General features: G+C 38.5%; 1 long non-coding RNA gene across 1 annotated transcript; it reads right to left on the bottom strand.

Moving 5' to 3' along the window:
- Positions 1-737: 737 nt before the first annotated feature.
- On the bottom strand, positions 738-28,000 carry LOC138917503 (uncharacterized). The gene is made up of 4 exons (XR_011425666.1): positions 27,663-28,000; positions 18,753-18,834; positions 9,241-9,359; positions 738-7,448 (listed from the first exon to the last, which is right to left on the bottom strand). It is a non-coding gene; the product is annotated as an uncharacterized lncRNA (long non-coding RNA).

Below are 28,000 nucleotides of genomic sequence, written 5' to 3'. Positions count from 1 at the left end.
ACAGTAACTACCTGGCAGTATTGAACAGTTCCAGTAATCTTTAAGGTAGCAGTTTCCCAGAAAATCAGAGTCTCATTAACTCAAAGAATAGAAAAGTCATGGCCTAATATTTTCCTTTAAGTACTAGTTATAACTTAATTTTCTATTTGCAACAAAACTTTCAATAAGATTATTTTGGAATTTTAAAGCCTTTGCTTTTAAGTGAACTTCTTAAATCATCTTATCTAATTGGAACATTCCTTCTAAGAGCTGACGTAATTCCCCTGAGGCTGGTGCAGTTTGGTAGGACCCTTAGCTGTGAATGGAGTGCAACCAACGCTTCTCTCTGTCTATCTCTGACCACAAAATGGGGTGCAACTGCATTTTGTCTGACCATATTTTGGGACCTCTAGCCTGACAATTATTAAGCTAAGCCCTCAGGACATGAAACAAGCTTGGTAAGATATTTTTTTGCTGCTCTCAATAAATATTTACAGCTTCCAGAACCTTTCGTTTGAGCAATTGTGCTGGAAGTTGGCGAGCTTGATTCTTTAAAAATTTCTCTGTTACCTGGCTCTTAAAAAGGAGCCCTACAGTAGCCACTGTAATTTCAAATTATCCCAGGTCATCTTGCCAGCCATTTATAGTGACGCTTATTTCATTAAGCACTTGCAAGTCACAGCATGAAGCCAGCTGGAGTTTGGAGGTGATGCTGCCCATTCTGGAACTGGTTGGCTTTTAGAAGCTCAATTTCCCTCTTTTCTTTTGATTTTGTTCTGCTGTAAAGTCTGAAAAATTCCTAGGGACAGTGTAGTGGGTCAGAAGTGTGTTGCTTGTGAGTGTTACTCCCTAAAGAAAGGTCATAAACACTCTCTTACATGCCTTAGTTTCTCCCACCAACAGCCTAAACCCACCATGGGGGCTCAGAGCTCGGGTGACCAACCCTCATATGAGCTTCCCCGGATGAGCTTTTAATTAATTAACATGAATGATAGTGGAGTTCCCTATAGGATCCCTACACATCATGAGGATTTGACCCTCCAACACTCCTGCTGAGGTTCTCAGTCACCTGAGAATGCCTTTGGCCAGGGGGAGCAATGTCCCTCTTCTTCAGAGCTGAACACATTCAGTCTGTCACTTTTCTGTCAAGCAGTTTGTTCAGACTTTATATAAACACAATTCTTTCCAAATTAAAGCCAAATTTAAAAGGTCAGACTGCCCTATTCACTCCAAAGTTTCCACTAGGCTCCCCTGGCCTAGGAAATTCCCCTAGGTTCCTCTTGCCTAGGGTATGTACCAGTACCTGCTTAACACACCTAGTCTTAAGGTTTGAAACAGCTCAGATAAACTCTTGGACCATTGACTTAAAATAAGGAGGTCTGGGGGGCTGGCCCCGTGGCCGAGTGGTTAAGTTCGCACGCTCCGCTGCAGGCGGCCCAGTGTTTCGTTGGTTTGAATCCTGGGCACGGACATGGCACTGCTCATCAGACCACGCTGAGGCAGCGTCCCACATGCCACAACTAGAAGAACCCACAACGAAGAATACACAACTATGTACCGGGGGGCTTTGGGGAGAAAAAGGAAAAAATAAAATCTTAAAAAAAAAAAAAAATAAGGAGGTCTGGGTTTCAGGAGAACTCACCAGGGTCACCTGAAGAATCCAGTGACCCAGAGGGGCTCAGCGGGCCCCTATTGGTACCAAATTCTACTTCAGTATAGATTCCAGGTGGTCTCCAGTGAGTTTCTCTGAAATCCTGCCACAACTATGCCAAGAAATGTGGATGCAAAAAATCCATAACCAACCTATAAATTAAAATTAGGGTGAGTTTATTATGAGCCAGAGTGAGTATTGTAACCTGGGAAGGCCTTAGAAGGTATTCTGGAGAAGCGTGGTTTTCAGTACAGTCTCATATCTTTTTAGAACAAAGAACATACATTAAACACACCCAGGATACATTTTCATCACAGTTTCAAAGAGATATTCAGTTGAAAATTAGCAGGTCAACATGACCATGACGTCAGGAAAGGGATTAATCCGGGCATTACCAATAGGGCCTTACCAATAAGGTGTAGGAGGGGAAGTACACATTTTATCTTAAGAGAGTGCATTCTTTAATGGTTATTCACATGTATAATATATGTTTGATAGGCCATAAATCAGGCTTCTTAGATCAAGCCAAATCAGTTTTGAACCCAAATAGTTACCCATATACCTCAATATGTGAAAATCTCTTGTCATTTTCCCCTTTTTATCAATAATCTTTTGATGGGAAGCATTGCTGATCAAAATATTGTCCCTCAGTACCAGGGTGGCTGCTGCCTGCCTTGGGCCCATCATGTCACTTGGTGCTAGGCTTTTATTTGCCCAGGTATCCATGTTGGGGCGAAATAGTCAGATATACTGGACAAGCATAGAAGTACATCTTAACAGGGAAAGTATTTCATAGGTTATGTAATTTGTCAATTATTTTTAGATTATTCACATGTGCTTTTATATGACTTCCTATAGTTACATTGTTTATAACAATTATAGAACAGGTAATCCAATACTTGAAATGATTGGCTTAGAAATAAATCCTTAGGCCTAGCCTTAATAAGAAAAGAAGATTTGTCCAGGGTTGTAAGATCAGTCAACCATCTCAAGTTGCTGATCAATCATTACTCTAGCTTGCATGCCAGTCTTACAACGCTGAGTAAAGAAAACAATAATTAGTTTGAATATTATGAATCATACAAGAATTCCAAGGAGTAATATAAATAGGAATTGAAATCCGAGTCTCAAATGGAAGTCAATACCAGGAGGGAGACAACTAAACAAATCAAGTCTAGGTGTAGGGTCATTGAGGGCATTCACCTACTTTCTTATGTGCTTTAGCAGATATGACACATTGGAAGATTCATCAGGTATAAAAACACAGCATTCGGTTTAAATGATTGCACACATACCGCCTTGAGATTCAGTTAAAATATCTAACGCCATTCTATTTTAAAGGGCAGCCCTTCTCATTAAAGACATTTCAATATTTAATATGGCTATTCCTGCTTGACTATCATTAAGGGTTTGTTGAGTAAATTTAGTCAGGGTTTCTATATGTAATTGAAATATAAAATGTGATGTATGACATCTTCTAGCCCCAAAGAGGAGCAAATAATAGCTGCTAGGTGGTCATACCAGTGGAACACTGAACATGCTCATCTGTCCTTAAGGAGAGGAAGATTGGCAACAGTTGTTAGTTCAGGGCAAATCCTTCCCTGCATCCAAGGGAAACCCAGGTGCGGCATCCTAGCCATACAGGCAGTAGCCAAAGGCAAAGGTTTGTTCCACAAAACCACTGAGTTCTTTTTAGGAGCCACCCAATAAATGCCTGGCCTTCAAGACCAGTCTGTTCCAAACCAATCACTTTCTTTAAGTATGAGAGTATTATGAAAATCTTAAATGGAGCTATTAGAAAATGGGTGTATGTTTTCAGCATTACAAGGGGTTAAGTGAGGAGATATAAGGTTGGGAATACAGGCCTGGTCCGGAGTCTTGGGACAGCTGTCTACAACAGATGCTGTCTTCTTATCCTGGTTTGGAGGCATTTGTCTTGGTCAGTTGAAGTCAAGTGTCAGAAACAGGAATTGAAATCTACTCAGGCAAAGGAGACTTTTTTAATGGGAAATGTATATCCATGAGTCTATGCCCTTTAATTTTGCAGTGCATGGATTGGTTAAAAGTATCTGTTATGGTTCTTTCCAATGGGGCTGCAGAGAGTCTTTTATTTGATGTCTCTTCCAATAAATAAATTCTCCAGGTTATAGCCCATGATCCTTAAGGTCTTCACCTCCTGGGAGCTCTGTGAAAGGAATCAGCTACCAACCTGTCTTTGTTTTTAAGCACTTCAATGAGAACCTGGCAAAAATGTAACATATCTCCCTAAAGGAAAGTTGGTTCATACATTTCCTCATCTAATTACATAGGCTGTCCCATTATTATTTCAAAAAGAGACAGCCGATGTTTACCAAAAGGTGTAAATCCAAGATTAAAAAGTACTAGTGGAAGAATTTTTGGCCATGAGAGATTAAATGTTTCTGAAAGCTTTGCCAATTGAGTTTTGATTGTACCATCAGTTGAAATGTTGTATTATTGGCCAAATGCCACAAATGGATTTAATCCTTTGTCTGGTGGGATGAGCTCCCTAGTCACTGAAGAACTCAGTAGGAATTCCCTAAACAGGAATTGTCCTTCCCAATAACTTACCTACTACCAAAGCCATCACTCTTCCACAAGGAAAGGCCTCAACCCAATGTGAGAACACACAGATCACTACTAAGATATTTATATCCTTGAGGTGGTAGCGTTTGAACAAAGGTCAATTGCTACACCTCAATGGGTCCCTTAGGAAAGGAAAGGTAACCTTGAAACCCATGAAGTGTTTTCCCAGGATTATATTTAGGACATATAACACAACGAGCATATGCTTTATCAACCACTGTGGGAGAAAATTTCCAAGAATATTGTTTTCCCCAAAAAATCATCTTTTCAGGTGCCCAATGGGCAATTGATGCATCTGTCAGAGCAGTGGCAATTGTGCTCCAATAGGCACTACAGTTGGTTATCAGGCTGGAACCAAATCTGTATGGTGGTGTCAAAAATTCCCCCTTTTTGTTGCCGCCTTTGTTTCTTTTCTTCTGCGGTGATTTCTTGAACCTGTAGGAACTCTTTCACTGGGTGAGGAGAGTTAATAGAAAGTAATGGGCATTCTCAAAGCTGGACAACATATCCAGCTTGATAATGTCCTTGCTTATCACTTAAGTAAGACACATCTGTAAACCACATTAGATAACGGAATGCAGTTATGGTTGTTTTCCTTCTCTGGTGCTGGAAGCAAGGTAGCAGGGTTAAGATAGTGAATAATATTTACCTATGCAGTATACCCTAAGAAGGTTTCTCATCATTTACTTGACAATGCTTCACACGCAATTTAGCATACCAAACAAGCCTAATTAGTTCAGCAGCTCCCTCTTTACGGGGAGAACAAATTTCTTTGAGAAGTCCCAGAAGCCCTCTGAAAATTCTCAAAGGAAAAAAATGTTTTTTCAGGTCAAAAGAAAGACTTTATTTAGGGTCTGAATTTTGGGGGAAACTTGTAAAAAATATCAAAAGATTTTAAAACATTTGGTCAAACAAGATCAAATGTTTGGTGATCTTGTGTTGCTCTGAAACACTGATTGCTGTGAAATAATGCTCCGCCATCCATTTCACCAAAGTGACAACAGATATTAAAGAAAAACGGTTTAAAAAAAACTTTAGTTCTCTTAATATAGAGATTTTAGCCTTTGAGAACATAGGAAATTATTTTGAAAAAACATATAATAGGTAGATTTACCAAAAAATAAAGAAAAATTGTCTTCAGATATGAACTCTAACCTGTTTTTCTCTAACAGAGAGTTAAATCTAACTTTTGGGGACCAGCCCCCTGGCCAAGTGGTTAAGTTGGTGCACTCTGCTTCGGTGGCCCAGGGTTTCGCCAGTTCAGATCCTGGGCGCAGACTTAGCACCACTCATCAAACCATGCTGAGGCAGTGCCCCACATGCCACAACTAGAAGGACTCACAACTAAATTATTCAACTATGAACTGGGGGACTCTGGGGAGAAGAAGAAGAATGAATGAATGAATCAATCAATCAATCAATCAATCAATAAAATATTTTAAAAATATCTAACTTTTATGTTTGGCCTAATTCTCTTGTCTTCTTGTAAGGTGCAGGTGTTCCTTTATCTAACACCTTGGGGCTTGAGCTTATGTGGTTTTCAGCTATGTTTCAAGAAGAAGCTCTAGCTGACAACCGCCATGGACCCAGCTGTGCTGAATCAGACCAGGCCAGTCCAGAACACAACTGCAAGACTGGTGCCTGCATAGACAGGCCAAGAGCTGTACTAAAGTAACTTGTATGCTAAACATTGTAAATTCCCCTCCTTTGGGAGGGGAAAAGCAGCCATTTTTAGGTTATGCAATGTATGTAGAAGCATGATTTCAAACCATGCATGTGCAAGCTTATGTCCACCTCTACATGTGATGATGAAACTTCTTCTTTGAATATTCATTCCCTACCCCAAATAAAGATACCCATCCCACTGTGTTTGGGGGCCATAGCTTTGTGAAAGTATTCCCTAGGGTCTCCATCTTTTTCTTTGCTGCATGCTGCAAATAAAAATTGGACTTTCTGAAAAAACTGTTTCTGGTGCAGTTTGGTTCAGCTTCCAAGAAGGGACCCACGTTTGGTCTGGTAACAAAACTTGTGATATACTCATTATCAAGAGCTGACTAAAAGTCTAGGAAAATTAACCTTTTAAGAAAGAGAAAATCAAATTCTAATTTTGTACCAGCTTACTTTTCAAGTTAAAACTTATTTACTTAATTAAATTTATTCCAATCTTAGCCAGCTTATCATGCATAAAACTCTTTTCTCAAGGTTACTTTTTCACAAACCTTCTATAATTTTCTTTCACATTCAGAATTTGCTCTATGTCTTCTTTTTTCCCTAGTGCTTTAGGGCAAATTTATCCTTTTTAACAAAACAGACAAAAATATTTCCTCTCCTTATACCTTCTTCACTGAAAACACGCATCTTACTTTCCTTGAAGACAAAGATGTTTTCCTTACTAATTTTTAGTAGCTTTAATCACATATATCAATTAGAATTCTTAACCCCTACAGATCTTAATTTTCAGTAAAAACTAAGAAGTAAGCAATTATAAACTCTCTTTTACATTAGCATTCTATGGCAAATTCATAAACACTTTTTATAATTTCTGGAAAAATACTACGTTGTAGTACAATCTTTATAAAATACAAGATATATGTTTACTAATAGGCCCAAACATCTTTTAGTTTCTCTGTAATAAGAAGGCAAAAGTAGATAAACCCATTAGTAATTAATGTCTAATATTTTATCTTATGTGGAAATGACCTAGATACTCAGTAAATTTCTATTATTTAACTTAATTTAACAAACTTCTAAGATTTCAAATCACCAAAAGTTTTGAAGTTATTTTAATATATACACCATGACATATAATTATTGTTAAAAAGTTCACACAAAAACTTTTATCTTTTCACATCTATTTAATTTATTTGTTTCTAAGAATTATGTTTGTATGACCTACAAAAACTTCATGAGATATTGGACAAAATCAGCCATCATTCTAAGTTATTTTGCTGACAAATTTTTTAACAGAGATGCATAAGCTTATTTGGCTAATAAACCCAAACCACTTGTCTGCATCATATCCAATGCTGATAATTGAGGATATACCTATTTCAATCAAACCAACAAACTCACACAAACTTTCATTTACCAAAGATTATTTCATATCATGTTAATTTGAAAGACATTTAGGTTAGTTTCTATTACATTTAGTAATAATTTATGTAAGCACTTACTTTAAGTCAATTAAGTAGAGCTCCTTTAGAAATTATACCATCTGGAGGTAGAAAAATATCACATTTATAGCATATATATAGATACACCCAAACATATAGACAGATGCAGCAAAGAATTTTTATAGCCTCTGCTTTAAATTTTTTCCTTAGATTTTTGGGCAAAGGTGCTTTCATAGCAGTCTGCATGTCCAAAATCTTCTTCTCCCCTACACCCTCCTTTTTTTTTCCAGACTCAGGAATCTGGGATGGTCTAGATAATAGCTCCCTGAGGTCACAAGTTTTTTTTTTGAGATAGATAAACAGCAGAGGTTAGTTACTTATCAAAGGACCCACGCACACATCCAATTACATTTTCCTTAATTTGCTTCTTTCCCTCTGGGTGCTTAGTTTTATCTTAATTCATCTTAAAAAAAATTCCTTTTGGGCTTTGAACATCAGCTTCCAATTTGGCCAAATTTCTGATCATAAGTTACTAAATTCTTTCAAATATCTTGTCAGGCTTTAGCTGAGACAAACAGTAACTATTCTCAGAAGCATTAAACAACTCCATTAATTTTTAATTTTAGTTTCCCCTTGACTGTTTAAGGGTAACAGTTTCCCAGAAAATCTTTTAGAGTGGAGCTGGCCCCATGGCCGAGTGGTTAAGTTCGCGCACTTTGCTGCAGGCGGCCCAGTGTTTCGCTGGTTCGAATCCTGGGCACGGACATGGCATTGCTCATCAAACCACGCTGAGGCAGCGTTCCACATGCCACAACTAGAAGGACCCACAACGAAGAATATACAACTATGTACCGGGGGGCTTTGGGGAGAAAAGCGAAAAAAATAAAATAAAATCTTTAAAAAAAAAAGTCTCTCAGAGTCTCATTAACCCTGAGAGAGGTTCACAGTGTGTCCTCCTTTGAAAGTTAGATTACGAGGGTGTCCTTAAAGCCAGGACTTAATAAGTGCAATTCTTAATGATATTGCCTAATTGGAACATTCCTTATAATGGTCAATGTACAAGTTTTGGAGACTCAAAGGAGCCTCAAACTGGCCTCTATAATTTTAAATTATCCTGGGTTATCTTGATCCAAAGATCCAACCATTACAGTTATCCCCATTTTGTTAAGCACTTACAAGTATCTGCTCGACCCTACATATTGTACATGAAGCCAGTTAGAATTCCAGGTGGAGGCTGCCCGTTTCGGAACTAGTTGGTTTTTAGAAGCACAATTTCCCATTTTCTTTTAGTTTCATTTTACTATAGTCTTAACAGTATCTACGGACAGTGTAATGGGTCAAGAGTGCTGCTTGTGAGTGTCATTCCCTAAAAAAGATCCTGAGCACTCTCTTACCATGTCTCAGTTTCTCCCTCTGGCAGTCTAAAACTACTGTGGTGGTCAGGGCACGTGAATGACCAATCCTCATAGGCACTTCCGTGGATGAGCCATCAGTTACTTAAAGTGAACAATCTTGATGGAATTCCCTATGGGATCCCTGCATGTCCCGAGGCTCAACCTCAGACAATCCCACTGGGTTCTCAGTCACCTGAGAATGCCTTAGGGCTGAGAGGAGCTGGTGTCCCTTCTGTTCAGAGCTGAATGAGTTCTCAGTCTCTCATTTTGCTGTTAAACAATTTGTTCAGACGTTACAGACACAATTCTTTCCAATTTAAAGCCAAATTAAAAAGGTCAGCCTGTCCTGTTCACTCCACAGTTCCCTCTAGGCTCTCCTGGCCTAGGAAATTCCCCCTAGGTTTCTCTTAAGATACCTAATCTTAAGACTTGAAGCAGCTTAAGTAAAAGTCAAGATCTACCACTTAAATAAGGAAGTCCAGGTTTCAGAAGAACTCACCGTGGACACCTGAAGAGTGCCAGGAAGCCAGAGGGGCTCCAGGGGCCCACGTGGTATCAAGTGCCAGTTCAAAGTAGATTCCAAGTGGTCTCCAGTAGGTTTCTCTGAAATCCTGCTGACTTCACCAAGAAATGTCAACACAAAATAAGCAATAACCATTCCATAGATAAGAGAAATAAGGTGAGTTTTACCTGCCCCAGAGTGAGGGTTATAATCCAGGAAGGCCTTAGAAGGCGTTCCAGAGAAGCATGGTTTTCAGTACAGTCTTATATCTTTCCAGAACAAAGAACATACATTAAACACGCCCATGATACATTTTCAACACAGTTTCAAAAAGGTATTTAGTTGCAAATTAGGAGGTTAACACGACCCTGATGTTGAGAGAGGGACTAATCCAGGGGTTACCAATAGGGCCTTACCAATTGAGTGTAGGAGGGGAAGTATGCATTCTCATCCAAAAAGAGGGCATTCTTTACTTTAATGGATAAGTACATGTACAACGTATGTTTGATAGGCCATAAGTCAGGCTTTTTAGTTCAAGCCAAATCAGTTTTTAACCATAATAGTTACCCCATACACCTCAATACGTAAAAATATCTTGTGAGTTTACAAGTTATTTGGGGACTAGAATTTGTTAAATCGCAGAATTAATAACAATTCTTTCAGGTATTACTTACTTAACTGATGCCTTGGTGTTCTATATCATTTAGATTTTACTATGAAATGATGGGGTTTTTTCCCATTTTTATAATAAATTTGTTCTTTAAAGCAAGCTAAATGACTTGTCTTTTTTTCTTTTCTTTTCTTTTTTTTTTTTTGCTGAAGAAGATTAGCCCTGAGCTAACATCTGTTGCCATCTTCCTCCACTTAATACGTAGGTTGTTACCACAGCATAGCTGAAGAGTGGTATAGGTTTGCGCCTGGGATCTGAACCTGCAAACCCAGGCCACCAAAGCAGAGTGTGCCAGGCTCAACAACTATGCTACAGGGCCAATCCCCTAATTGTGTGTTTTTTAATCTTAGCATTCATTCAAATGGAGAAACATCTAATCACAAGGTTCTTATTACGTAATAGACGGCACTGCCGTCCAGCTCCAAGAATTGTAGTCCAAATACTTAAGAAGAAATAGTGGATCTTTGTTTGCATTGCATATTTAACTTTAGTAAACATCACACAAAAATCTACATCACCCAGCTATCTCTATACGAAGGTACAATGTCTGTACCAAATTCCTTTGTATGAATTTACTATAATTTGTTTAACCACTCCCATATTGATGACATTGGCTTGTTTCTAATTTTTACTCTGACAATACTGAAATGAACATCTTCACAAGTAGAGTGTTTGCCTGAAAGTCAGATTATTAATTTAAAATAGTTTTTCATAGAAAATGTGAATAAAGTTATAAAACAGCTCCATTTTGGAAATACTAAACGTGAAAAAAACACTGCCTTGGAACCTATAAAATTATGGATATTAAAATCATTTTTCATGTTAAAATTTCCATATAGATATTGAAATACTACTGCCAACTAAAGCAATCCTTGATAAATTTAGCAATCCAAGAGTTTAACATAGTTGAGAGGCCAGTTTGAATTAAACAATGAGTCTTTATGAGGAGCTGTTAAATATCCTTCACAGAACATCTGTTTCAGTTAAAACCTCTAAACACGTGTGTAGAAAGAACAACTCGCTAGAATAACCTATCAAGGGTTATTCATACAACTCTTTTTAGCGAATGACTCAACAAAGAGGATAAACAACATGATGCTACAAATTACTGTAATGTGGCTTAATTCAGGGATGACCTCAACTGCTGAGGGACAAAAAATTGTTTGCGTCTTTAGTAACGGCCTTTCGTAAATGTTTGCTTTGCTGCCCTGGTAAATGATTCTTGCTTCCTCACTGATTGAGAGCAGTGACTTTTTTGCTACAGTTTCTAATATGCTGCTTCCCGTGATTATGTAGTGAAACTGACAACATATCCTACATAAAATGTAAGATCCACAAATTCTAGGCTGAAAGTGGCTGCAACTTACAGCTAAAAATATTAAATATGTGGGTGCTGTATGTACTTACTTTTCTTATTGATTACGAGTTTTTTATTTTACTCTATTTTTTGGCCTCCTGTGAGTCTCTTCACTTTACTGAGATTAGGAGTCGAATCACTGGATAAATGAAATGCTAAATAATTTTGTATAACCAGAGGAAGACAAAAGTGGGAGGGGCATGAAGGAAGCATCATGTATAGAGAATAAAACATAGGATTTGGATCCAGCTCTTCTGCCAAGTTATTATATGATTTAGGGTAAGTCTTTTAAACTTTCAGACCCTTAGTTCCTCATTTGTAAAATGACGATAATAATAACCTATTTGAAAGATTGTTGTGAGGATTAGAAGTAATATACTAAAAGTGTCTAGCACAGTTTCTGGCATATAGTAGAGACTCAAAAGTAATTATTTGTCAAATTATTAGAATCGTGAACATTTATATTAAAAAGTACCTACCATGTGTAGCCCTCTATTGGTTAGACCCACTATCAATGGGTAGAAGTTATCTCAACTGAGGGGAAAATTATATTAGCAGATGATCTCATAAAAGGCTATTGTGAGAGGATGGCATTTGAGATTATCCTTAATGAACTGGTAAAATTAATAAGTAATAATGCTTACAAGAAGCATAACAGCCTAAATCAATGTTTGCTGTGTGGGACATTAGAGATAAGGTCTAAGACACTTAGAAAGAAAGTTAAAAGCCCTAACGATGAGTTTTAACGCTTCCTGAACAGCTCTACAGACAACAAACTACTCTGAGTAGGAAGGAATTGGAAAAAAAGAACAATATGTAGATGCCCAGGAATGACTCCCTCATGGACATCTTTGTGGGAATAGGAGGCGCTCAGAAGTATCCGGGAGAGCTAAGGTCCAACATTTAAGACTGTGTGGCATTGAAATAAACATAAAGTTCTTTTTACTCATTAGCCAGCGAAGGTTAGGAATTCAGTGTGCAAGATGATCGACTGGATTGGAGTTGGAGATACTAGAAAATCATTTAGGAGGTCAATAAAGGAAGTAATACACAGCTGCATGAGAAGATAGATGACAAAAAAGAAGATCTTTAGAAATACATTCCAGTTAGAGATAATGAACTTTAAAAATAGCTTCAGGTTTAAAGCCATCCAGAATAATTGATAGATTACATGTTAAAGTTTTGAAAACAAGTAAAACATTAAAAAATAAACATGATGGGGCTGGCCCCATGGCCAAAAGTTTAAAGTTCTGTGCATTCTGCTTCAGCAGCCTGGGTTTGCACATTCAGATCCAAGCACAGACAAACTCCACTCATCAGCTATGCTGTGGTGGAGACCCACATACAAAATAGAGGAAGACTGGCACAGATGTTAGCTCAGGGCAAATCTTCCTCACCAAAATAAATAAATAACAAACAAACATGTATTATTAAAGAAAAATTATTCTCACAATTGTTAAAATGGTAAGGAAGACAGTATTCAATATTATTTCAATAGGGGTGAGAAATTGTGCTCAACTCCAAATACAACAAAGACAAGTAGAGATTTATAGACAAAGAGCATATTAAAGGATGAACAATCACTAAGAGGAGACATCAAGAGTAGGGGGATTCTTGCTAAAGGCAGGCCAAGGATTTATACATCAAAAGCAGGGAAGAGGAACTCAATCAGATAACCAAGGGTGACCAGATATCAAGGGTCGGAGGATGATAATGTAGCAGGATTCTGAGGTAAGACTGGGTTGGGTAGGCTGAGGGCAGGGCCCAAGGTTGAGGCCTAGTTCAAAAGAGGGCTCAGAGGAGCTTGTCCAAAGTTTGGTCAAGGAGTGAGTCTTTGTCAGTGTGCATATTTGATGGTTCACTTTCGCACTGCTGATAATATTTGACTTATATTACCTGAAATAAATCTATTTCTATATTATAAGCAACTTTGAAGATAACTCCTTAACAAGTTTGGAAATAGGATGTCTCATTGACATATTAAAGCTCATTGGCCAACACCACCAGGAACACCTCTACAAGTCTAACTGCAGCAAAAGAGAATGAATACCAAAGGAGGGAGTTAAGGAAGGGTACTTAAAGGGTTTAGGGTACCAGAGTTAGTCATGGGCTGGTCTCGGCAAAGACTGCTCAGAATTTGTAAAATAGGCCGGTCTCTGTCACAGTCAATGACTGTATTTTCAGAACTCATAAGGCTGTGGGGAGCTTCTGTTGGATCATTTTGTCTGGGGTGTTATCTCAGAACACATGGGTCCAAAAGAATTGGTGTTAAAAGAGTTTGACTTTAGGAGCTCAATATAGATAGTCTGTAATCACAATTTGATTGACAGAGTTTATCTGATGTGCCAGTGCGTTTTGAAATTCCTAGTTTCCCCTCTAACAACATAATTGTCACCCCCAGCTTCCCTTCCCTTCCACTCTTCTGCTTTATTAGAGGGACTTTCTTTTTAAAAAAAGATTTCGTTTGCTGCCATCTAGTGGGCGTGTACTTTCATTTTTACCTTAAATCTAAACGAATTGGATTTAGACATTTAAAATACACTTCACATGCTGTTACATTTGTTACTTACATTTTCTTTCAGGAAAATGCTTTCAATTATTTTCAACCACAAAATTATTTAGTGTTCCTAATCATGCTTCCAGTACTTTATGAGAATTGAACTGGAATTGTTGAGTATATTCAGTGTGCAACAACACATTTTTGTTTATACTGTGCTAACTTTTACAACAGCACATAATATATTTGTAAAAGTTTAAAACAAAAACTTTTTAAAGAAAAATTTTAAACTCTTTTAATCAGGATTTTAAAATTCTTCTAATCAGGAATGGCCAGTTTGCAAGTTTTCAAGGTAGGGATTGACTGCATACAAATTGGTGACAAATGAGACTAAACTGGCCCACAGTTGGGTTTTAGCAGGTTGATTGACATTTTATGTAGGTTGTAATGTGACTGAGGGAAATAGCTATTGTCCTTCTCTCATTTCTACAAAGAGAGAGGCCTTCTCCTATATTCCCCAGAAAGGAACACTGGGGATTTCTTCCAGTCATTCCCTCTACCTCATTATGGGAATATCCCCCAAGAAGAGGACTTATTTATCAAATTGGTGAGAGTAGAGAAAGGACACTGAGCATGCTGGACCGAGGCCTGCAGGCTATCTGTTCTCTCTACCTCCCACGACGTGGTAAGTTCCATTCAGTGGAGGAAGTAAGACGCATACTTCACCTTCAGGCCCCAGTTGAGCTCTTCGAGCTAGCTTTTCCAGCAGTACAGCTGATATTTTGCTCCTTACCTCTCTTCTGTATCCACTTTTTTTAATGCATTCAGAACTCAAAGGCCAAAAAAGGGGTTGTAATGAGTATCACCACAAAAGTCTGTATTTCACATGTCTACATGTGAAACAGGACAGCAATTCAGAGGAAGTGGAAAAAAATGGCAAAAGATCTCTTTTTTTGTGGGATTTGGAGATGAGTCATAAATAGAGAAAGATCTTTGGGGGGCCAACAAAGGAGACTGAAAAAGTGTTAAAGTAAGTACAGGGGCTGAGAGAGTGACCACTTATTTAACTCAACCAAGCTGACTATCTTCAAATAGAAGTAGTTTCGAGAAATTTAAAGGGGCTGGCCTGGTGATATAGTGGTTAAGTTCGGCAGCCTGGGGTTCACTGGTTCAGATCCTGGGCACGGACCTACACACTGCTCATCAAGCCGTGCTGAGGCAGCATCCCACATAGAAGAACTCGAATGACCTACAAGGAGGATATACAACTATGTACTGGTGCTTTGGGGAGGAAAAAAAAAAAGCATTTAAAGAAAATAAGTGTATTAAATTTAAAAAAAAGAAGTTTAGAGCAGGACAGCCCTTTGTATTCTCAGAAAGTTTTGGCCTGAGTCCAAGTCCGGGAGCATGTTACAAAAGACTTTTCTTCACATCCCTAGTAATTAGATAAAGACTCTAAACGGCCAATGAAATAGAAAACTGGAAAAAGTAACTATTGAACATTTATCAATCTATTATACGTCCCACTAAATAACACACTGGTATTGGCCCATTTCTGCTCCTGCCCCTTCTTCCCTCTTTTACTGTTCTGGTCTCAAACTGAGCTGACCCTGCAGGCTGCAGTTCCCAGGCTTTGTAATCAACTGCTCCCTGCTAGGTTTGGCCAGTGGGAAGGTGGGAAGAAGGAATAAACCAGGGTATATTTCTCTCCTCTCTCTGTCCTGGCAGTTTCTCTGCCAACAGCTGCATCTTCCCCATGTTTCCAGTTTCCGTCATTCAACGCCAGCCAGTGAGCTGCAGAAACACTGCCTTCTCCTCTCCCTCCAGCCGAGGGGTGAGCAGCTTCCTGCTATTGCTAACCTCTGGAGTGCCCCACTGTCACCTATTTGGTTTCTCAGTCTCTCCATCACCAGTTTAACCAATTCCTGGTATTAACTTTTTTAAAAAAAATTTGTAGAGTGGTATCTAGATTCGACCTTCCTGTTATGACCCTGGCGATATACACAATACACACATATACATATATGTGTACATCTGGTTTTCTTCTGATTCTGATTCCATCTCCAGCTCCTTCCTAGGAAAGCATCTTTGGTGAGACTGAAGAAAGCAACAGAGACACTTTTAGGATCATAAAGTGGTATAATGAAGCTTTAAGAAGAGGTCTATATTGGTAAAAGAAAGGTTTGGTTTGTAGATGTTTCAGTTTGAGAGCTCTGAAAAATCTGCACCACCCCTCACCCCACCACAACATCATTGATAGAATCCACTGACTAAGAGGAGGGCCTCTGCCAGCAGGGGAGAAGGCTGAGGCCTGGGGGCTTGGCAGCAAAGATGAAGGAGGGACAGAAAGACTTCCTCACTCCGGGAACACCCAATCTCTTCATCATATTCATAGTTTCCCTCACCCAGGGAGGGAGAAAGGATGCAGAAAACCCAGACTTTCACCAGGTGCACTCCCTCAACAAATTTCTAGGATATTTCTTAGGAATATTAACACATTCCACAAATCTCTAATGTCAAAGGATGATTTTCAAAAATATGAAAACATCACTAACCCAAATAAAGTCAGCAGTGTCAAATTTTATTTATCTCATTAATGAGGGAAGCAGAAAGATGGTGAAGTTGATTTTAAAAGAATTGGACAATATCAAAATATTTATAGTGGCTTATTTTTATTTTTTTTTTTGAGGAAGATTAGCCCTGAGCTAACATCTGCCGCCAATCCTCCTCTTTTTGCTGAGGAAGACTGGCCCTGAGCTAACATCCATGCCTGTTTTCCTTTACTTGATACGTGGGATGGCTGCCACAGCATGGCTTGACAAGTGGTGAGCAGGCCTGCACCCGGGTTCTGGGCCAGCAAACTCCAGGCCTCCAAAGCAGAATGTGCAAACTTAACTGTTATGCTACCAGGCTGGCCCCTGTAGTGGCTTAAAGGATAGTAGAATAAGAATGCTGATTTAAATATAAGACTAGTTAATATTCTACAGGGCAAAAACTTCAACTTCTGGGGTTCATCTTTTTTATAGGACAGAAATCATTTCATCTCTTGAATAAAATTTATTTGCATTGCTCTCAGAAAACAATCATATACATGAGTTTCTACAAGTTAATATCAACCTTTACAGAAATATCAGATGTCCTAATCAATATTAAAATAGTAAGTCCAACAAAGGTATTCACCCCTAGAGAATCAGATAAGACCTCTGTGGACTGGCTAGACAATACCTTGCATGGCACTGCCTATTGCTAAAATTTGGATACTTTTTCTTAACATTTGCTTGATACCTGAACTGCTGCCTGATTCAAGTAAAGACATGGCGCACCTCTTCTAAAGGTTGCCACTGACAGACGTGAATCTAACTTTTTCCAGGCTGTTACTCTTCTCTCCCAACAAGTTAAGCTCAAGTGTAGACTCCAGCTACAGGGACCCATCATCCCAGCTTGCCTGAGACATGGGAATTCCAGGATTAAACTAGGAAAGCCCAGGCAAACCTGGACCAATTGGTCATCCTAACTCAAGCCCATCTCTTAATTCCACAAAAAATACAAACCCAATATGATATAACATAAACCAACATTTTACTAAAGTCTTCAGGATATTATAAGACAGAATGACCAAAGAAAAACTAAAAACTAGACATTACCTGTAACTACTCTCAGAATCCCCTGGCCAAACCATTTGAATGTAACTCCTTGTGGACATCTCTACCCTTTGTCTCCTGCCCCATTAGATTTAGCTCCTGCACACATGAGTGTCCTTCAGCATGACTGGTGCGCCCAGAATTCAGGCCCAGGACTCCATAGGGACTCCAGAAAGGGAGAAAATGGGGAGGTTTTCATTCTGAAAGGAAACAAACCTCAGAGATGTGGCTCCATTTCTAAGTAGGAAGAACTTTTATTTATAGTGCACAGTACGTTCACTCCTCACTATATTATATCCTTTCATTTCGGAATGGGATATCCACTTACCACAGGAAAAGTCCTATTAAACTGTTTAGATTTCTTCCCTAAAACAAAAGAGACAGCTCCTCTCAAAGTTAAGTCAAGCTTCGCCATTGACAGAAACAAAACACTCCTTGCAACTTGAAAATTGCAAGGTTTCACCCTTCATAATATGCGATATTTTGTAGTTTTCAAAGATGGTTCAATAACATATCCCACCCAACAAGCTCCCTTACAATGTGACATTGAGCTTGCCATCAAGAGGTGGGATCTATGTGTCTTCCCCTAGATTGTGGGTGGGCATGTGACTACAGCCAGAGAGATGTCTTCTGCCTTCTGAGGCTAGGTCATAAGCAATTTGATACTTATCATCTCCAATTATATTTATAATATAAATATAAAATAATTTTTTATTTTGACAAGGGACACATGACAAGCTAAGAAATTTGTTTACATACAGAAGTAAATGGGAATGGAAGAATCCTCTGTTCTCATCATGTCTAATTATTTCTAACGACATGTCAGTTGAAAACTCAACTAGGTCCTCCTTCAATTTTGTTGAAAGCAAAGAATTGGAAATTACCAGACTTGCAAAAAACATATTTTTAGTCATTAGTGTCACTCCCTATCTCAACACCGGCAACACTATTTCGCATAGTCCCTTTATTTGGCACTGGGTGATTTACACATTAAGTGACAGCAGTGCAGTAAGATTCTGATGGGTAAGAGGCACACCTTATTTTGGAATGTGGAAAAGAACAGTTGTGAAAGAGAGGAAAACAGACAGGACACCTCTGACATGACCCTTTCTCCGGCCACAATTTCTTGGGCAGAGTACATGTGGAGTTCAGCATCTGGAAAGTGATCCCCTTAAAATTGTCCATACTCTTAAAAGTGCTCATGTACCAGGTTCACACCACCATATTAATTCATTTTATCCTTAGAATGACACCATGAGGCAGCTGCTGTTGTTAATCCATTTTACACACAAGAACATTTGAACAAAGATACATAGCATCATTTGTCCGAGGTCACAAACTTACCAACTGGCACAGCCATCATTCATGTCCATGTGTCTCAAAGGTCCACATTCTTAGACACTCTCCTCTGTACCTCTGCTACATACTGTAAATGCAAATAAATATGTATTTACAACATTTTGCTTTGAAGTCACATATCAGAAAAAAAGAAAAATTAGGAAAAAATGACTACTAAGTGAGAATAAAGGAAATTACTGACGATCTCAAAGGTATTGCTTCTAAATGTCTAATCCTATGTTTCATTTAATATTTAATTCATGGAAACTTACAAACAGAAGGAGGATTATGTCATTTGATTTCATTTTCTTTGTTTATCTAGTCTTACCCTCCAGTAATAATTTTTAGATCCTGCAGTTTTCTACTTGCCAAAATCTCCCTTTTACTCCTTTGCACTGCTAGCACCAGGAAGAAGCTGTCAAGAAGGAAAACATGATCACAAATCAGCATCTCTCTTTTCCAGTCCTTGCCCTAAAATCTCATTTGTCCTATTGTCTCCAGAGCAGAAATAAAGATAAGGTGTAATTAGTGTCTTTGGGAGATATGAACCCCTGAATTGATGTTAGTGCAAACCTTGGAAGTTTTTTTTCTCTTTCACTCACAAGAAAAGGAGTGGATCAGCTCCTTGCCATTTTTTCCCCCTCAAATAAGGAGTGACCATTTTACTTATATTTGTATCAACTCTAGTTTATTGATTTTTCTTAATAATTTCCCAATAAATATTTTTTATGAACTACTTTAGAAGAATCCATTTTAAAGTGTCAATAATCCTTAGAATTAAATATCCAAGTAGTATATTAAACTAAGTTCCAACTGAGGGTAATTTTTTTCCTGCATGACAATAAAAGACAACCTGGCCTTTGGAATTGTGATCTTCAGATTCATGCTTCCAATAATTTCTGAATCTGTGTTTTGACTCTTGAATTTATAAGAGGGTGTTGGTAGAAAGAATCCAGAACCTTCACTGGTACTATGCCATAAATCTAGGGTATTCCTCAGCAAAGCAGCATGTCTGGGGAAATCATCTTACTGCAAGTGATGTTAACCTTACAGGCTTCAGGAAACTCCATTTTCCACAGTCTCAGGGATAATAGACTTAGCCACAGTCTACTGCATTTCAATAGTAATTCAACAGGCTATTGCAAATTTTTTGTTAGAAATCAGCTCTCATTTAGAGTTCAGGTAAAGACTCACTTGTCTGAAATACTGAAAAGAAATTGTACAGTAATGGTATGAGCCACATAATGGGAGGTATTGCTGGTACATTCTGCCTGCTCTAGTCATGACATCTGAGGCCATGTCCATGCTTATCCACAGAGAGAGAGAGAGAGAGAATAATACACAACATTTTGAGCCTGAAGTGGTGAAACAGTGTCATTAAAAGTTTAGTACATTGTATACAGAGAGAATCAGGCTCATTTTTCTATTACTTTCAGATTTGGGATATATTGGTCACTAGTGTGTCCAATAGGGCAATAAATCGCTTGCCTATAAACAATGTAAATAAAGACTTCTATTGTTTATTGAATTGCTCTTTTTTGTCTCTTTATGTTTATAACTTTGCCCTAGATTGTCAGAGCATTAATCTTATCAGTCAGCCACTGTAAATATTTAACATCTCTGAACCTGTTTCCTTATCTATAAAGTGTGGATAATAAGGCCTAACTATGACTTTTCACTGGGTATGAATTAGAATAAGTATATTAAAACTTACTACTGTGCAAGCACACTGTATTTTTTTCAGTAAATGATGTAAATGATGTAAATTCAGTATACGTAAGGTGATATTATTATTCTAGAGGCAGAGAACTTCTTGTTCCAGTTATTTAAGTTGGACATACAGGTCACACCCCCCATGAACTCATGTGTTAGTAATCATTGTTCTTTTCTGAAGAGAGAAAAGGTAGATCTACTCTCCCACCTTGTCAATTCTCGACCATGTGCAGTTGAGTGTACTTTTCATGGGCAGATGAATAGAACTGGGGCCACATCTCTCACTATAAAGATGAATGATAATATAACTAAGGCAAGGTTTGGAAGCAGTCCAGCGTATCAAAGTCAGGAAAAGAAGACGGTGGGCAGAGTTGTGGCAGACTGAGGTTTACAAGAGCTGAGACTAAAGGAAGCTTGGTCTGGAGTTCAGGAGAGCTTAATAGTTCAGGTCTGAAGAGTTGCTTCAGCACTAGAATCCTAGCATTAAAAGCCATTTGAGGGGCCGGCCCAGTGGCATAGGGGTTGGGTTTGCACGCTCCGATTCAGCGGCCCAGGGTTTGCCCATTCTTTCCTGTGTGGACCTACGCAACACTTATCAAGCCGTGCTGTGGCAGGCATCCCACATTTAAAATAGAGGAAGATGGGCACGGATGTTAGCGCGATCTTCCTCAGCAAAAACAGGAGGATTGGCGGCTGATGTTAGTTCTGGGCTAATCTTCCTCAAAAAGAAAAAACCATTTGAGATTAGTGATATTCTTTGTTGCTGTTGGGTTCTAGGTAGAGGCTCTGCTGGATCTGGGGGGGGCTTCACCAAATGGTAAGACAATTTTGGCAGAATTCAGATAAAAAGTCAGGGAGGTCGATATGAGCCCAGGTTAGAGAAGGGCTTTAAGGGTCCCCATTAAATGTCAGTGCACGTTAGGATCGGGTCTGCCAAAAGTCTGTGTGGATCTGTATTAGTTTGCCAGGGCTGCTGTAACAAAGTACCACAAACTGGGTGGTTTAAACAACACAAATTTATTGTCTCAGTTCTGGAGACTAGAAGTCCAAGATCAAAATGTCAGCAAAGTTGGCCAAGGGCTGTGAGAGAGAATCTATTCCATGGCTCTCCCCAAGTTTTTGGTGGTTTGCTAACAATCTTTCGCCTTCTTTGGCTTGGAGAAGCCTCACCCCGATCTCTGCCTTCATTTTCACATGGCGTTCTCCCTTTGTGCATGTCTGAGTCCAAATTTCCCTTTTTTTTTTTTTTTTTTTAGGAAGATCAGCCCTGAGCTAACATCTGCCTCCAATCTTTCTTTTTTGCTGAGGAAGACTAGCCCTGAGCTAACATCTGAGCCCATTTTCCCTCTATTTTATGTGGGACGCCTGCCACAGCATGGCTTGACAAGCAGTACATAGGTCTGCAACCGGGATCCAAATTAGTGAACCCCAGGCTGCTGAAGCGGAACATGCAAACTTAACCACTACACCACCAAGCCTGCACCCCCTAAATTTCCCTTTTTAAAGGGGCCCCAGTCCTATTGGATTATGGGCTCACCCTACTGCAGTATGATCTCATCTGACCTAATTACATCTGCGATGACCCTATTTCTGATTAAGGTCATATTCTGAGGTAGTGGGGTTTAGGACTTCAAGATATGAATTTTGGGGGGATAAAATTCAACCCTCATCAGGATCCTTGGAATGATCATCTGTTGCTATGGGCTCCTGGACAAATCCAGGATGTTACAGGGAAAGGAGTGTGAGTTCAGAGAAGTAGAAATATGTGTGTGAGTATATTGCAGACAGCCAGTACTGGTAAATCTTTTCAATGGGACAAATTAGCCAAAAAAGTGAGTTTCATAGGAAAACATAGGGGAAAACGAGTCCAAAGTATTGGGAGACAATTCTTCATGAGTCTCTCTCATTTTTGCATATCTTATGTGAAGTGAATAGATTGAAGAGTGCTTAAATGTTGGGGAGTTTTGAGAAATTAAGGGTTTAGAAGCATGAATTCTAAAGACCTGATGTTAAGTATTTGTTGAAGATGGTAAAAAAGTACCCAATTTTAAGATAAAACAAAATCACTTTTCTGTGACTATTCGTTTGAAGTTTATCTCAAAATTGCAATTTGACTCTTCATATTGAAGAGTCAAAAATAGAGAGAGATTTATTTAAACAATAAAAGAAAGGCAATGAAGTTCTTAGTACTGAATAATATATTTGAAATGATAGTGAAAGACTCATCAGGTAATGGGCAGAGTTCAGATAATAATAGGAACATTTAGCATTATCTAGGGAGAAGCCAACAAATTAGGATGAAGAATGATCTTTTATTTATTTATTTATTTATTTATTTATTTTTTGAGGAAGATTAGCCCTGAGCCAACTGCTGCCAATCCTCCTCTTTTTGCTGAGGAAGACTGGCCCTGAGCTTACATCCATACCCATCTTCCTCTACTTTATACGTGGGATGCCTACCACAGCATGGCTTGCCAAGCGGTGCCATGTCTGAACCCGGGAGCCAAACCGGCAAACCCTGGGTCGCCGAAGTGGAACGTGTGCACTTAACCACTGTGCCACTGGGCCGGCCCCAATAGTGATCTTTTAAATGAGGGAGACTAAATTTTGAATTTCATATATAGAGTTGTTCAATGAGCATAGGAGAAAGTTCTCCTGGATATGGAATATGGTGATCATTCTACTATTTGAGCTCTAAAGCTTGTTAACTTTTGGACAGAAATTCTGCTCCAGCAGACTATATGATTGCTTTTAAGGGTTTTTTGGTTTTGTGGGTTTTGTTTTGTTTCATTTTTTCCATGAACTCATTATCTCTTCTTTACTTCCATTCCCTAGGATCTGATTATTATTCAATCCATTTGAAGTGTTTACTTTGAAAATCAGTGTTATTCAGGCAAAAGTAATCACATACTGCTATTTTTCAGATGGCTATGTGTCACAACTTACTAAACACAGCTGGATTTCCAACCACAGCAGACACTGATTTGGCAGCACTGTCAGAAGGCCTTGCCCCTTCAATGTCAAGGACAAACATTGTGACATTTTCTGATAGAAAAAATAAATGCATGTAGGTTACCATAAGTTTGACTCTGGCCTCAAGAAAAAAGTAAAATATTAAATGTATATATTGAATTAACAGGACATATTAAAAAGGTGATTGTGTGTGTGTGTGTAAATCAAATGCTATGGCTCCAATAGATCAAAATTTTCTCCCAGAAACATATATCCAGCTCTACAAAAATACCCTCACATTATTCTAAATGCTCTGACCAATCAACATTGCATTCATGAAACGTGAAAGTGTTGGCATCTTTGTCTTCTTTTTAAGTGAATTAATATCAGTTTTGGTTTCCTTTTCATTTTAGCTCATTATTTCCAGTCAGTCATGGCATAGTATCAGGGCTAGGTCTCAATAATCATTAAACTCTTCATTCAATAAGCATCTTTGAATTAGAGGTAATATGGTGATTAAGAACATGGGTTTGGACATTAATCTACTGGATTTGTATCTTCACCCCGTCATCACCAGCTCTACAATATTTCAGTGCTTTGCTTTCCTCCAGTGTAATTTAAGGATAACAATACTGTCTCTCTCATTGAGTGGTTGCTGTCTTGAGACATGCATCCGTCCTAGTCTAAAAGCTATTGCTGGAGCAGTAGGAGGGGGAATAGGAGTTGGGCCAAGGCAAGGCTGTAAGGCCTGTGGATTGGGTAGATTTCCTTAGAACCAAGTGTATGTGTGGTAGACAAGGACTGACATTGCAGGAAGAGAGAACAGCACACAAAAGCATGCCGATGTATAAAGGGAGCACATATTTGGAGAATTTCCAATACTTTTCCAAGGCTGGAATAAAAGGGAGTCTAAGGGAACAGTGAGAAATGAGCCTGGAGAAGAGAGTGAGCTACATATCATTATATGTTTTATATGAGTATTATATTTATATTATATTATATATTATATAGTATTTATATACAGCATGTTTTATGTACAGTATTTCATATGCTGCAAAAAGTTATATCACTTTAATTTTAAAATTTGTATTTATACATATATTAAAAATATTTTTTAATTTTAAATATTATAGCTAACTTTTATTGATCACCAGAAGCACCCTAGGACCCATTATAAATAATAAAAAGTATGTTATTACTTTGTCCCTTTAACAGAGATGATAAATAACAAGCAGAGTCTCTCTGGTTCATCTTCACTATCTTGCTCACTGGGGGAAAAGAAAACAGCAATGTCTATTGTGATTGCCATTGTCATGACATGTCTTGAGGCGACCTGAAGATTTTGGAATTTCAAGTAACAATGACTTACCAGTAACAGAGATTGCTTTTTCTCTTCTGGTAATTGAACCCTCTTTTTCTTTTGGGAATTGCTTTTTCACCTATTTGATGTGATTCTAACAGTATGTGAGTTCCAATCAACCCAGATTGGCCAATCAAGCACCACATGCCTCTGAAGTTAATGACTACTCCTGGAGTAGACACTTGACCCAAGCGGAGCCAGTCAGTTCTTTTCTGGCAATTAATATGAACTCTGGATGAAAAGAGCTCTCCTTTGGAGTTTGAGAGCTCTAGAGATTATGTAATTCTGGACCAGTTTGCAGGGTCAACATCAATGCCACATATAGAAAGTCTGCCTGACTTCAATACGGAGGAAAGCAGAGCCAAGAGATAGAGAAAGAAAAAGATATCCTGGATAGAGTCAAGTCCTAAACCAGCACTAACCATTAAGATTATCAGTTATATTTGCCAATAAATTCCATTTTCTTTTTAAACTAATTTAATTGAATGTCTAACTCTAGTACCTGAAAGAAAACACAGATGATCTGGAATATGAAAACCTTGATCAAGACAACTGAATAGACAAAATAAAATAAACATAGACATCTCTGCACATTTTATCTGTGGTGGTCCATTTCATATCTTTCATAAACATTTCAATAGAAAGTTCTACTATACATGTTTACTTAAAAGGGTCTTGGGGGGCCAGCCCAGTGGTGTAGTGGTTAAGTTCGTACACTCTGCTTTGGCAGCCCAGGGTTTGTGGGTTTGGATCCCAGGTGTAGACCTACACACCGCTCCTCAAGCCATGCTGTGGTCGTGTCCCACATACAAAATAGAGGAAGACTGGTACAGATGTTAGCTCAGGGACAATCTTCCTCATCAAAAAAAACCAAAGGGGGTCTTGGGAGAATCCAACAAATAAAAATCCCTATCCCTGATTAGAATTGCCTGTTCTTAGTAAACTCACTAGGAATTCTAATTTTTTCTTTCAGGAATCATGTAAGAAATAGGCAAGATGATTAAGGGAAATTGACTTCAGAGCTCTAAGAACCCTTCAGATCCCTATCACAAGGGTTTGCAACAATGTTTCGCCACTTAGCAGCCACCTGACCTTAAGAAGTCACATAACCTCTTTGTAGCTCAGTTTCCTCTTCTATAAAATGGGTATAATAATTGTTCCTATCTCATAAGGCTATTATGAAGATTAAATGGGTTAGTATATGTAAGAGGCTTTGAGCAATGCTGGGCATATAATAAACATTACCCAAATGTTTAAAAGAGAATATGATGCCGCTTTTTCAGCTGTGGTGTAGAACTACAATATACTTTTTATTAAATAAACAAATGCAAAGAATAATCTGTAAAATTACTGTGGTCACTAACAACCTTTCTGTTAAATGGTGAATTTTGGGTTAATGAAATGTATATAACTCTGTCTCTGGCTCTTTGAATTATAAGCCATTTTGCATACTTTTTTCAGTTACTTAGGTATTTAAAAAATTAACATCCAAATGTGCATACTTAATCTGAATCATTTGACAACTAAATTGCTCCCTAAGAACTTTATTGAAGAAAGACTACAGGAATCACTAATTTAATTAAGAGCTGGAAGTCAGTGGAGATAATTACACTGGCCTTTCCATGGTGAACTCTGACGTGGGAAAACGACCTGGTAAGGCATTGCCCGAATTTCAACAGTAAAATCAATGATCAGCATGACCTACTCACCAAGTTCAGTAATAAATATTATTCCTCTGCAATTAAGCCTTGATCCATAAATTGTATTTGTAAGTAAATTATAATTCGAAAATTGTAGACCAACCCTTGGCAATTTTAATATTTGCTAAAAATTAAGGAAAGAGATTAAATACTTAGAAGAAGAGGCAGAAAACTAGCATTGTCCCTTATCAGGTAAGAGATTTTAGTTAAATCATATAATCTCTCTGTGTCTCAACGTCCTTACTTATAAAACAAATATAATGCTTGCCCTGTTTAATGCAAAGATTGCTGTATGGTTCAACAGAAATAATTTGGATTATTCTTTTCAGTTTAGTGATGTGATTGCAAACCACCTCTTCTAGGAGCCTTAGTATCTCCCAGGCAAATTGCCTCAAACACTTTTCTTATACTAGTGCTAATTATCAGATCCTTACTATGAAGCATATACTATTTCCATTTTACAATGGGTAAAATGAGATGTAATAATGATAAATTACTGCTCCAAAATGACTCACAGAGCAAGTGAGGGAGTCCAAATTCAAATCCAAGTTGTGTGTCATAAAAATGTCTCAGATTGCTAACCCAGATGTCCAACCTCACTTTCCTTCGGCCTCACCTCTGATTCCAGCCTTCGATCTGGCCATCAGCTAAGGACTTGCTTTGAATCACGTGGTGCTGACAGTGTCTTGCCTCAAGCAACTGTCCCAGGGCCTTTCCAACTCTGTGAAAGTCCTGAAAGTCCTGCAGGATCCCATATGGCATGCACACAAGGGCAGCTGTGGGAATAACCCTCAATCATTGGTGGATGAGAGCTAACACAGGAATGCACCCTCAGGACAGTTCTGAGGCAGTCTACGCCCTCCTCAGAAGGAAGGAGGCCCCGTCACCTACTGCAGTGACCAACTCAGAAACTTACTTTTCTCTTGGCTTCTCCAGCCTCCCTGCTTGACCTTCCCCTCCCTGCTGCTAATGGGACTGCCTCCCAAATAACCACTGGCACACAAATCTTTTTTTCAGGCTCTGCTTTCTAGAAGATCTCAGGTTAAGATAGGTACTAACTGAAGAATTATAGGAGACCAAATTTCAACTAAATTAAGAACTCTTAATATCAAGCACTATTAAAGGAAAGAGCCTCACTATTTTAGATGTTGTGAACAAAACAAAGAGAGAGAAATGGCAGAAAGCACTCACAGTTCTGGTCACAGGAGAATGAATTCACCATCTGGCTATTCTTCCTCAGGATAGACAGGAGAATGATGAATACTATGTTATGAGCCTCTCAGGCAAAAGCCAGTCTCCACTGGGCTTCCAGATTAATGATTTATCTTGTTTTTACGGAGAATAATCTACCGGCATACAAGCAGGGGCTCAAAACGTAATTAGATCAAGCAAAATGTCCTCCATACCCACCCCACCTCTAGACTCACTTTTAGTGCTTCGCCTTCGCATACTCACTTTCCCAGCCCCTGTCAATTAAATTAAGCCTACATGTGATGGATCTTGTCCTCTAAGGCAGACAGAGCAGAAAG

Source organism: Equus caballus, chromosome 14 (genome assembly GCF_041296265.1).
Source record: "Equus caballus isolate H_3958 breed thoroughbred chromosome 14, TB-T2T, whole genome shotgun sequence".
NCBI lineage: Eukaryota > Metazoa > Chordata > Mammalia > Perissodactyla > Equidae > Equus > Equus caballus.
Note: the sequence above shows the minus strand (reverse complement) of the source record. Positions and strands in the feature narration are given on the sequence as shown.